The sequence below is a fragment of the Impatiens glandulifera genome, chromosome 1 (genome assembly GCF_907164915.1).
Source record: "Impatiens glandulifera chromosome 1, dImpGla2.1, whole genome shotgun sequence".
In the NCBI taxonomy this organism is placed as follows: Eukaryota; Viridiplantae; Streptophyta; class Magnoliopsida; order Ericales; family Balsaminaceae; genus Impatiens; species Impatiens glandulifera.
The window spans coordinates 28,426,185-28,440,301 of NC_061862.1; positions in this window are offsets into that span (position 1 = coordinate 28,426,185).

Below are 14,117 nucleotides of genomic sequence, written 5' to 3' on the forward strand. Positions count from 1 at the left end.
AATATAGTTTAAATATAAAGAGCTTTGACTTAAAGGGGCAATATCTACTGTTGTTTAGTATTTGTTCACCCTAATAAAGAAAACCCAAAATATATCTTCCTTAACATCAATAATCGTCTTCTTCTCTTTGTCTAATATATATAATCATCATGATTTTGAAAAAGGATGATGTTGATTCGAATAATCACGTAAACTATTAACAATAGAGAAATCAAAAGAAAAAAACACAAAATATAATGAGGTTTGACCAAACTGCCTACGTCCTCGGGAATGCCGTCAAATATATTATTTCACTCTTAGAGTTAAACTTTGTATTACATTATATTTATAGAGTAGTAGTTAGGTGACAAACTACTCCAGATCAACCCATTAACTCTAAACTTAATTACCATTTGTTTATATAAGCCACATACACAACAATCTTTACATTGGAGAATATTCCATTTCATAGGAGATAAATCACATACCTTCATCTTTAAAAAATTCAAGTCTTCTTAGAAGATAACAGTATAGAGTTTCAAACACTCCAAGTGGGCTTTCCTACCACTATTCCTTAGCAACTTGAGACATTCAACAATCCCAAACAATGTCTAAACTTGTCGGTAATAACTAGCTTCGTTAACACATCAGCTTCCTTGAAGTCTTGGGTTCGAGCCCGTCAGACGGATATTCCCAGCCTCCTTAAGGTCCTAAGTTTGAGTCCTTCATGCGACAAGTTCTGCGCCTAGTTAAATGGTTAAGTATGTTTGTGTACTTTGTACTTAACCCGCGGTCCCATTTTATCTCATCTTCTAGCCTAGAAACAACAAGAGGTGTATATCTCAGCCTTCATGAGAGGTCCTGGGTTCGAGCCCGTTAGATGACAAGTTCTACACCTAGTTAAATGGTTAAGTGTGTTTGAAGACTATGTGTTTAACCCCTTGTGGCTTCGTTAACATATCAAGGAAGCCCTAAGCTTTCAGATTTGCTTCTCTCTTATTGTCACTTGTTTCTTCTATATTCTCTATCTTTTAAAAAAAATATATATATCTTCAGATCTCTATTTTTCTGTACATTGAAAAAATAGATCTAAAAAACTTCCTCTTTCTTTCAGATTATTTCGATCTATTTATAGTGACAGAGAGAAAATCAATCATGTTTTTCAGCTTTTCACCACTAATAAAGAAGATGCCTACTTCTTGTTACCACTTCTGAAATCCTTCTTCATTTGGAAGCTTCGACTAGTCAAACAAACTTCACCATTTATTCTCCATCATCATTGTCGATCTGATTTGAGAATTAGAACCCGAACACACCATCTTCCTCTCTAATTAGTTTAGGTTAAATCTCAACGACACTTTAATACCAATTATTGATTCGAATAACCACATAAACAAATAATAATAGGGAAATTAAAAGAAAGAACATAAGATATAACGAGGTTCGACCAATCTGCCTACGTCCTCGGGAGTGCCGTCAAATATATTATTTCACTCTTAAAAATATATAATGGGTTAAACTATGTATTTACAAACTCGTAATATTCTTTTTATGTATATAAATTAGTAAAAAAATATCAAAACTATTTAATATAACAGAAGTCTCAAACTACGTTAAATATTTTTATTTCCATCCTTGAACTTAAAGAACAGAAAAGGGAAGGAGAGTGAATGTTTTTGAACCAATTCTTGAATTATAAGTTATTTTTATTGAAATTGAGATTTTGAGAAATGGAACTGGATGGAAAAGTGTCTTTTGCACGCTATCAACTTGACATAGCCCAACCAATCCAAGTTCTCATAGTTGTGTTAGACTCAGCTTCCGGCAACAACCAATCCATACCTCGCCTACAACAATCCCATTACAACAATCCCATTTGACAAACAACCTCACCTTGCATTGCCAAACCACTGATGTTGTAATTCAACAAACACTAGGCAGGATAATAATCAAATCACTACAATCCTCCAATGCAAAATCGTCGCAACCACCCCGAAATCATCCGCCAAACTGTGACGATTGTAAATGATGTATAGAGAATTAATAAGAAAGGGATGAGAAGGTAGAGTAGATTGCGAGAAGAAGAAAAGAAATCAAGAAGATAAATGTAAGAAATGAAAAGTGTAATTGCTTCATAAAACTAATCCATGTCTAAAAATGATGGATCAAAGTCATTTATATAGTAATGTAATCCCATCATAATTAACAATAGGGATAAGTTTTATTTTAATTAAAAGAATAATAACTATTTATAATTTTATAATATCTTCATGGACTTCTTTATATATTTATTAAGAGTAATGATAGAGAGTGGGAAAAAATGACAAGAAAGTGTAGGAAAATGATATGTCATTCCTTGACTAGATTGAAAATCTAAAAATTCTCTCTCCTATTAAATTTTCAAACCACTCAGGAAATGACACATCATTTCCCTACATTTTCTTGTCATTTCTTTCACGCTCTCTATCATTTTTCATTTATTAATTATCAACATTTTAGGTTTAGGTCATTGTTTTAGTCTCATTTGCTTCTTGTCGTTTTCTCTTTTCTATCTCTTCTATCGTAGCTTCTTTTAGTTTTCTCTCTTATATCTCTTCTATCGTTGTTACATCGGAGCTTTGAGCGATTATGTTCGTTATAATACTCCCTCTTTGTCTCCCTTTGGTTTTCCAATTGAGATCTGGATAATTTGTTGGAATCTTCCCAATTAACTTTATTAGGTTCGTTTTCGTTTCTTTGAACTAATATTTGATGAACTTACTCTCTATTTTTCAAAGTAAGTTTTTCGTCTAATATGGTTTTAGGTATATGTGTAGGATCATATATGTTCGATAGATTTGGAGTTGTGAGATTATTCCCGATTTTCTTATTTAATTGTGAGATATGGAAGACGTTGTGAATTTTGGCATTGGGTGACAATTTGATTCAGTGCGCTACCTGACCAACTTTGTCAATGATCTTGAATAACCCATAGAATTTAGGTCGAAGTTTATGATGGCATTCATGAGTCATTGTAAGCTATCGATATGGGTGAGCTCTCAAGTATATTTTTTTCTTCTACTTTTAGTGTTGAATATTTGTGTTTTTTATCATAGTTTTGTTTTATCCTATTTTGTTCTCTCACAATGTGGAACTTAGTCAAGTTAATTACTTTTTCTCTTGCTTGCATACTTCTGTCTACATTTTTGTTAGTGGAGTCTACTACTAAATATGGTACATGAACGAGAGAAGGGTGACCATATACAAGTTCAAATGGAGATACACGAATTGTTGAATGGAAAATTGTGTTGTATTACCATTCCGATAAAGGTAGCCACTTAACCCACGGACTTAATTATTGTCCCACCATGCATCTAAGATATGTCATTAGGCATTTGTTAGTGATTTTATCCGTTTATTTGTGGATGATAGACATAGATAAAGCTTGAGTAATTATTTGTAGTTTTAAGTATGCTTTCCAAAATTAACTTAGAAACACTTTATCTCTATCGCTTATAATGAGTTGGGACATCCCGTGTAACCTAAAAATTGAATCAAGAAAAATAGTAGCAATTGTTTGGGAAGATTAATGGTGTTTAATTGACATAAAATGTGTCATTTTTGAAAATATAACAATTTTTCCTTGAGATTTAGGTAACCCTTCTATAAAATCTATAAATATTTTTGTCCAAATAAGATTAGGAATAGGAAGAGGTTGTAAAAAACCATTAGGGAATGCATTACTGGTGTTATTAATTTGACAAATGTTGCAATTTCAAATAAATTCTCTAATGTCTTTTAACATTTTTTTTTCAAAAATATGCCAATTGCATTCTTTTGTAAGTTACAAGCACTCTAGAATGTCCTCCAATAGAGGAAGAATACATAGTCTCAATTAATTCTTGTCTTAATTTTTTTATAACCCACCACTAATTTGTCTTGTCTTCTAAGTTGTTTATCTAGGTAGGTAAAATTTGAGTGAGAATTTGGATTGTTTTTTAAGTCTAAAATTATTCCTTGCATATTTATGTCGATTGTTCATGTTTATGTAATTTTGTCAATAATAGAATATTGATATATAGAGAAAGCCCACAATTGCCCTTCTCTCCTTAAGTGGGCATCAACCACTATGTTGTTTACCTTAAGATATGAGAAAATATTAGTCTACCTTTTGTTGTTTTTTCCATTGAGAGAAGATCTACATTTTTCTTCATTATCTATGTTTATAGATTTTGATACACCAGATTTTGAGATTTTCTTCCGACGTGTTACCGGTCCTCAACGGTTTGCGTGTAGTATGATGCAATCTTCTAGTATGATAGAAAGAGAAGGTCTCCAAAGCGCCGAGGATCAAGGTTTCTTCTTTAATGGATTTGTGGCGTGAGGATAGAATCATAGATAATCTCCATACATTTATGCCGATAAGAAGAGTGGAAGCCTTTATAGAAGCCGAATTATAAAGCAAGACTATAGAGTATGACAATATGGGCTAAAGTGATGAAAAAACGATTAATGGCGTGGGAGAAGTATTAGGTTAATAGGTTTCTGGCAAAACTTTTGATTGAAAAATCTATCATTAATAAATATTTCCGACAAAATCAAAATTCTTTGAAAGATATATCGAAAATACCGTCAGAATATTCCAGTGAATTTTGAGTCTTGTGTTTATTTTCCATAAAAGCGATAGAAAATGAGCGTAGTTAATTTTCCTTAATTTTTTTCTTCGATTTTTCCTATTTTCATTACTTTTTCTGACGTTTATTAGTTTTATCACAAATGACATAAATAAAATCGTTGGAAAATTCTGACGACCTTTAAACGTTAGTAATTTTCGTCAAAAACCACCTTTGTTTTTGTAGTGTATATTACTTGCGTCAGTTTCTACTATGAATGTCTCTTTAAAATATGGAAGTCATAGAACTAGAGGTGAACACATGACATTTTAAGATTTGTAAGAGCTATTTATGATTCAATGATCCAATTTAAAACTATATTTTTTAATAAATTTCCTAATGGTTTAGCTATAAGACCATAATTACAAATAAATCTTCTATAGTAACCTATTAAACTTAAAAAGTCTCTTAAAAGTTTGAGCATTGATGGTATAGGTCAACCTTGCATAACATTTATTTTATTAGGATCAGCCTCAACTCCTTGGGCAGAAATAATATGTCTTAAATAGTCTATCTTTTTACATGTAAATGCACATTTAGATCTTTTTAAAAATAGATTATGATGTTTGAAGATATCAAAAATTATTCTTAAGCAACTTAAATGATCATGTAATGTTATACTGTAAATTAGTATATCATCAAATAACACTAATATAAATTTTCGAAAATAAAGATTAAATATAGTGTTCATTAAACTTTGAAATTTAGAGAAAGCGTTAGTAAGACCAAATGGCATAACAAGAAATTTATATAGTCCTTCATCTGTTTTCAAAGTTGTTTTGTGAGTGTCATTAGTATTATTCTAATTTGGTGGAATCTTGTTGTAAGATCAAGCTTAGAATATATTCAACTATCATGTAATTCATCTAAAAGCTCATTTATAATTGGAATATGAAAATTATTTTTAATTGTAATATGATTTAGTTTACGATAGTCAATACATAAATGCCAAGTGTGATCTTTTTCTTGACAAGAATAATTGGTGTTGCAAAAGCACTATGACTATATTTAATAATTCCTTGTTCTAACATTTTAGATACTATTTATTCTATTTCTGTATTTTATATTGTAGGGTATCTATATGGACTAAGACTAATTGGTGTTGTTCCCTCTTTTAGGTGGATACAGTGATCATTTGGTCTATGTGGAGTTTATCCTTTTGGCTCTTGAAATAGTATTTAGAATTCATCTAAAATGGAATCAAGTTTTTCCTTAGGTAAGTCATATTCATTGTTTGTGGTTTAAAAGGATCATTAATAAGTATAATAGTAGGTCTCTTATATTTATCAAAATATGAGCTCCTAAAATACTACAAATTTCAGCATCGATATTTCCTGTAAAATGACTCTACTATTTTTATATAAGAATAAGAGTTTTTGGTGTACGAAATCATAATGTATGTCTAAAAGTGACACCAACCATTCAATGCCTAATATAACATCATATTTAGGCATAGTTAATATTCTAAGATCTGTCATTAATTCGTAATCATGTATAGTGCATAATATTTTTTGATACATAAGACTGTTAGGAAATTAATTTCCATCTGCAACAGATACTAAAAAAAAGTAGGTGTCTTAATCAAATTGTCTTTAATATGAGGAAGTCATTTAGAATTTATGAAATATATGTACTTTATGAATCGATTAGTATTTCAACATTTACTTTTCCTATTTTTCTAGAAAGACAGAGAGTTCTATACGATGACGGACCATTGATAGCATTCAAGGATATTCCCGATAATTCATCAACATCTTCAACTAGTGGATTATCTAATTCAGGTTGTGATTCATCTATAATTTCAGAGCTTTCTAACATATAAAATCCCCCTTTACATTTATGGGTAGAATTAAATTTCTCAGTACAATAATAACACTTTTTTTTTTCTCATTTTTCTACCATAAACTTGTGATCTAATCTATTGTAATTCTTTCTACGATTATTATTATTTCATTAAATTTTGTTGGCTTAGAAGTAGATAATAAAGGAGGTCAATTATTATGTAGATAGGATTTTAAATAATCATATCTTGCTTCTTGAAATCTAGCCATTGTCATAGTATCGTTCAATGAATTCGAATGTAAAAGTCTAACATAATTAGCAATTTCATTTCTCCACAAAAGTAATAGTTTAGCTTGTAATCATCAGCATTCGGGGAAGCCTTTATGAAATTGCAATAAATTTTTCGTTATGCTCATTAATTAAACCAACTTGTCTGAGATTCATTAGCTAACCCATAAGATCATCAAAAAAAATTTGTTCAAATCTTTTCTTAATTTTTGTTTTAAGGAAATTCCATGTAATAACAAAATTTGCATCTAAATAATTTGAAAGTTTGTATACCATAACTTTGCCTTATCTTTGAAGTGTAGACGAGCAATTCTTTGCTGAATATCAAGAGGATATTGTTGACTTGAAAAAACTCTTCAGCTACATAGATCCAACCATCAACATCATTGTCGTTAAATTTAAGAAAGTCGATTATGGTAAAATATTTGTGTATATGGTAAGGTCTATTATTTATGTCCATTGGGTACGCTCATAATTTTTGACATCATAGAATTCTTGTTGTTCTTGGTGTCGATCTCTTTGATAATTATAATGTTATTCTTGGTGTCGGTATTCTTGATGATTGTGATGTTGTATTGTAATTTGATCTTGATCATTAACTTCAGTTCGATAACTATAATGATCTAAATTGCCTTTTGAAAGTTCATCGAGTTTTAATAATATTTGTTTCATCGTTTTATCGGTCCTTGCTTGGTGTTCCGTCTATTTGGAATCAAATTTGTAAACTACTTCCTCGGTATGTTCAAGTATTTTGATTTACTTCTTTACTTTTTCGTTGAGCACATTGACTATTTTGATTTATTTATTTACTTTTTCGTTGAGCACATTGACACGAACATATAAATTTTCTGTTTTGGTTTTGATTCTTCAAGATCTGATCTTGATCTAGTTCCCACCTATAAGCACTAAAATTTTACTTACCAAATTTATAAATTTTAAAAATATTTTTTTGATAAATAAAATCAAAATAATTAAATTGAATTAAATGTAAGGCCAAAACGTTAATTGAATTCAATATTTAAATGTAAGGCCAAAACGTGGTTAAATAATTAATTGAATTAATTATTGTGATAATTAAATTTCAATTAATTAAAATAATGACCAAAAAAATAAATAAAATAATTTGAGATAAATGTTGTACTCATTTTATCTCAAATTAACTCTAAGAAAATTAAGGGGAAATAAAATAAATCATTTAGTATAAATGTTATATCTATTTTATTCTATATTAATTATTTATTAAACTAAAAAATATATAATAATAAAAAATTGGCAAAACAAATGTCATATTTATTAAAAAAAATATTTTGTATATTTTGTAGGTTAAAAATAAAATCAAATGAATGAAAGAAAAATCAATTTCAAACAAACTTTTAGGATGAAAATGGAGTATGATATGCTGCAGCCGAAATCAAGAGGATTCGTTGCAATAGACCCTACAACCATTGGAGGAGTGCTGGAAGCCCATCCAATGCATGAGAGCCATTGCGTCGCCCGCTGCAACGAAGGAGATGCGCGCTCATGAAGCACTAGATCGACTCATGAGCGCCTCAACGTAATTAGCCCAAACACGACGGAACACCCGAATGTGGACGGAATGCGAATGGAGCATCCCACGTTCGATTTTTCACCCGAAACTGCCTCATTTCACCTTCTTCCCCGCAACGACGAATCAGATAAGAATAAAGTTTCTATCTTTGATTTTTCAAAGATGGAACTGGGTCATTTCTCAACTTTTTGACTTCATTCAAAAGGTGAAATGATCACCCCTACTCCGGTGATTATTTCTCTTACTCTTTGAGGCATCATCACGATCTATACTGGTTGGAGATCAAACAAAAGATCATCAATAACCTTTTCACTTAATCTGACCCACTTGCTCAATGAACCGACCTTGGGAGGCTATAAATAGCCTCCTTAGGGACAACCGAATACAAGAAATCCACTTTCCGCCTCTAAATCAAGCCCAAGCATAAATTCGTTATTAAGGCTATAAGACTATGATTCAAGCATTCAAGAAGCTTCTCTAAGAGTTAAGAAGTGTTCTACGGCTCCAAGTAAGCTTTCAATCACACTGTAATTCATTTTATGAGTGTTATAATATAAAGATAATATATTTGTAGGGAAGCAAAAGATTTGCAACAAAATGATATGGAAGGGTGACTAGGCTTAATGACTAAGTATAATTTCCAATATTTATTTATCTCTCATATATATTAATAATCTCTCTTATTTTTATTAATAATTTATTTTTTACTCCTTATGAATAATTTATTTCTATTGTTAATTTATAAATATATGTATATATATTTTGTTATTTAACTTATTTATTTATAAAAAATAATGTAATAATAGGGAAAATAATAAATCAAATAACAAAATATATATTTTTAAAAATATATATTATATTTGATAAATATATATTTAAGAGAATAAAAAATTAAATATAAAAATTCTTAACTTTTTAAAATTAGTTATTTCTCTTCTTTATTAATATATATATATATATGGTTAATATTTGTTTTTTAAATGAGTAATAATAAGAAAATAAAATAAAATATATAATTTTAAAAAAAAAAATTACTCAAACTCTTTACTAGTTGTTTCTTTTTTTCTCTTTTAATTTTTTATTTATAAATGTATTATAAGTTCAATCATTTAACTCAAAATATTATATATTCTCAATATATATTATCATATATTATGTTAACTCTTATCTTAAATTATTTTTTTTCTTTTTATCTATATATGTTGAATATTAGCTTATCAATTATAATATAAGAACTATTACTATGAACTATTAATATTAATATTCAACATATATATATATATAAAGAAAAAAAACTAAATTAAAGAGAGAAATGAGAGAAACAATTAGTAAAGAGTTTGAGTAAAAAAAATATAAATAAACTATTTATATATTTTATTTATTTATTTATTCTATTATTACTCATTTTAAAAACAAATAAATAAATAAATTATTAATATATATATATATATATATATATATATATATATATATTAATAGATAAGAGAAACAATTAATTAAAAAAATTAAAAAATTTTGTATTCATTTTTTATTCTTTTAAATATATATTTATCAAAAAAATATATAAATAAATAAATTAAATAACAAAATTTATAAACATATATTTACATATCAATAGTAAAAGTAAAAAATTAATTATTAATAAAAGGAAGAGAGAAAAATTATTAATGAATGAGTGATAAATAAACATTTAAAATTATGCTTAGTCATTAAGCCTAGTCACCCTTTCATATCATTTAGCTGCAAGACTTTTGTTCCCCTATCATTACTCATATAATAGTGATAATATAAATATTATATTACTATATTAATTTCCTAATAAGTCTAATATAATGTCTATATATTAGACAAAACTTATGTAACTCTAAATATAACATTCCAATACAATTTCTTCTACATGGTATTAGAGCTAAAGTTTTGTTTTGAGCTACAAAATCTAGTATTCCTGTCTCCATCAATGATTACTTTAACTATTAATGGATGACTCTAATAATGCTATATTAATTATTATTATATTTTAATTTTAATAATATTTTTTCTTTCAAATAATTCTCTTCATGTTCTTATTTTCTTCGGTAATCATATTATCTGAGTTTTATTTTCAGTTGTTGTTTTATCCCAATAGTCAATGCTCATATTTTTATTAGTCTTAATCCAATCATATGTGTTTTTTACTGGTTATTTAGTCAATACACTGTCATCCTTTCGTTAGGATAAATATCTTTTCAAGTGTTGTTTCACCCTAACATTCTATTCCCGTAGGATTCTACCTTCTTTGCTGATTTTCTTTTATGCAATATACTGTCACCCCTTCGTTGGACGGATCTCGATACTCATGAGTAACTTCAGAGTTCATTTGGTTGTTGTTTCACCCCAGTATTTAATGCTCATGAGATTATACATCTTCATTGGTTTATCAATCAACACACTGCCAACTTGTAACTGGATGGTGCTCGCGAGTTTCTAATGCTTGAAGAATACATCATCAACATTTCAACATCCCGTCTTCAATCTCAATTGTTCAAGTTCCATCTTGAGTTTGAGGAGAGATGTTATAATATAAAGATAATAAATATGTAAGATATTATCACACTATAAAAAATTGTGATTATATAAATATTATATTATTGTATTATATTAGTTTTCTTCTAAGTCTAATGTAATGTCGATATAGAATAACCTATGTAACTCCAATATAACAATTCAATAGAATATATCTTTTCTAACCATCAGTTTGAATTGAAACTAATACTACTTGATTTCAATTTTGTCAGTTTCATATACTGCTTTATTGTGAATTTTTTATTGGAAAACGATCTTAAGATCATTTATAATCTTTCTATTAAAACAAAACACAATCAAACGACTTAAATCAGAAACCCCCAAATTTGATTTTGAAAATTTTCAAAATCGGGTTACTATTATTAAGTTATTGCTCAAGAACAACAACCCAGAAAGTTGTCCAACATGTTTCTAAGGATGTTAGGAACATCCTTAAAAACTAAAATTCATAATAGTAAAAACTAAAATTCATAAAAAAAATTGAGTTCTTGAATTGGTTAAAACGAACCACTAGTATTCATGTTTTGGTTTTATTCAACCAAATGAAGCATAATAAAGTTATTGACAAGCTCCTTACGCTTCATTAAAACTTAAAAACAAAAAACTCGTTTTTACCTCAAAACTATTTGAGTTAAATGGGACATCATCCCGATTGAATCGGGATGATTTTATAAATGATTTTAGAAACTATATGAAGCTTCCCATGCCCATGGATCAAAGGATTGTGGCCTCAAACGAAATCATCAAATTTGTAGTTTGATGTTCTTGAGGACCGAGAAACTTAGCCTAGGTCTAACCTAGGACCGAGAGTCCTTTGCACAGGACCGGTAAAGTTAGCCCGATGATAACCTAAGACCGAGTGTTCTTCACACCAAGGACCGAAGAAAGTTAGACCAAGGCTAACCCATGACCAAGTGTTGCTCACACCAAGGACCGGAGAAAGTTAGCCCAAGACTAACCCAAGACCGAGGACTCTCACCCCCGACTAAGGATCCCCGCATCCGATCAAGAGCCTCCTACACCTAGCCCGAGGACTCTCGCACCTAGGACCGATGACTCCTGCACTTGATCGAGAGTCTTCAGCACCCCGATCGAGAGTTCCCACACCTCGACCAAGGGATCTCGACCTCGAACTAAGGGCCTTAGCCAAAGACCTATGGAGATCGCACCTAGGACCAAAAACACCAGTCTTATGGCCTATTTGGTTCAACCTTTAAATTTTCAAAATTATTTATATAATTTTAGAAACCCAAACAATTTTCTAAAAGTCTAAAAAAATAAAAAATAATTTCAAAATATTTTTAGAATATTTTCATAAAAAATATTTTGACAAGGACCTGGGATTTATTTTTAGATCTTAATATCCTAAAAACTGATGTTTTTTCAGGTATATTTCTCATTAATCGTCATCATTAGCCTTATGTACCATGATTTAAATATTGTTGTTATAATTTTAAATACACAAAAAATATGTGCATGTCTAGGACATGAAAAATAATTGGTTAAATAAAATATAATAAAACTAATTTTTCAAAATCCAAGACTTTATAAAGTAAAAACTATTTTAAACGGGTACGAAGGATGAAGGATATAACATGAAAGCCTTTTTCTGAGTATCACGAAACATCAAACCAAAAAGTGACTATAGTCAAAAATACGTTTGTAAACATATAATTTTATTGATTTTTAAAAATAAATTGGAGATTCTTATCAAATAAATCATCTTTTAAATTAATTATTTTAAATAATTTAAATATAGATTTCTTTAATCAAATTTTAATTGGATTATTTTAAATCTAAAAAGATTATTTGAAATTTGATTAAATTAATTATTTTTATAATTAATTTCCAAAATATAAGGACATATTTCTATAAAAATTTTAAAAATAATATTTTATAAAAAAATCATGACATGAAAATTGAGGTTGAAATTTCTCCAACCTCTAGCTTTTTCTATGACAAGGGTTTTCCTGGAGAAAGAAAAAAGTGCATTTGCGAGGACAGAGGAAGTCTACAGAGATAAAAGCGCGAGATAACATAAAAAATGAATCATTATATTATGAATGAGTGAAAGAAATGGTGTTATGAATGAATGAAAGAAATGGTGAAGAATAGTGAAGACGAAAGAAGAAGAAGATGAAAAGAAGAAATGGTGAAGAAGAAGAAGAACATGAAAAGAAGAAATGGTGAAGAAGGAAGAAGAAAAAATGAACTGAAGAAAGAAGAAAATGAGATGAAGGGTCACATAGGATAGGATTGATGCAATATAAATTAGGGTTTGATTTAGGATAATAGAATATAAAATATAGATTGTGGGCTTTCTATATTGGCTTTAAAAAGAGATAGAAAAAAAATATTGTTTTAATTTTAAGTTTTAATATTAAATAAATAAATAAATAAAATATTATATATTATAAGGCTGGAAAAAGCTCGACAAGCCTTCGAGCAAGCATTATATGAACTCGAGTTCAACTCGAATATTAAACGAGTCGACTCGAGCTCGACTCGAACTCGATTAAAGTCAAGCTCAAGTCGAGCTTTAACCGAGCGGCTCACGAGCGGCTTGACTCATTTGCAGCCATAACCACCATATTGTTATTGTTTGTCGAGGCTGCTTCTTGATGAGCTGCTTCTTGATGAGTATGGAAAAAATTGCTCAATTTTGAATGAGTTCAGAGGCAAGGGCGGAGCTATGTAGCGGACCTATGTAGCGGAGCTATGTAGCGGACTGCGGTGGACTTTAGCCCAGGGTAAAGCCCATCGCAGCACGCTACATAAATAACAATTATAAATGATGTATGAAGAATTGATAAGAAGGAGATGAGAAGATAGAGAAATGAAAAGTGTAATTATTTCATAAAATTAATCCATGTCTAAATATGATGGATTAAAGTCATTTATATAGTAATGTAATTCCTTCATAATTAATAATAGGGATAAGTTTTATTTTAATTAAAAGAATAATAACTATTTGTAATTTTATAATATCTTCATGGACTTCTTTATATATTTATTAATTATCATCATTTTAGGTTTAGGTCATTATTTCATCTCATTTGTTTCTTGCCGTTTTCTCTCATCTATCACTTCTATCAGTGGCGGACCTTTGTGCCTTGGGGCCGGGCCTCCCCCAACCTTAAAATAATTTGTTTTTATATATATATTTAACAAGTAACTCTTAGTCCAATTGACTTTGAAGCTGAACAATGAACCAAAACCCTGACCTCACCTTTAATTTATTTTAAAATATAATTTATCTATAAACTAATTCATAATTATTTTAATTTTATTAAAATAATTATTAT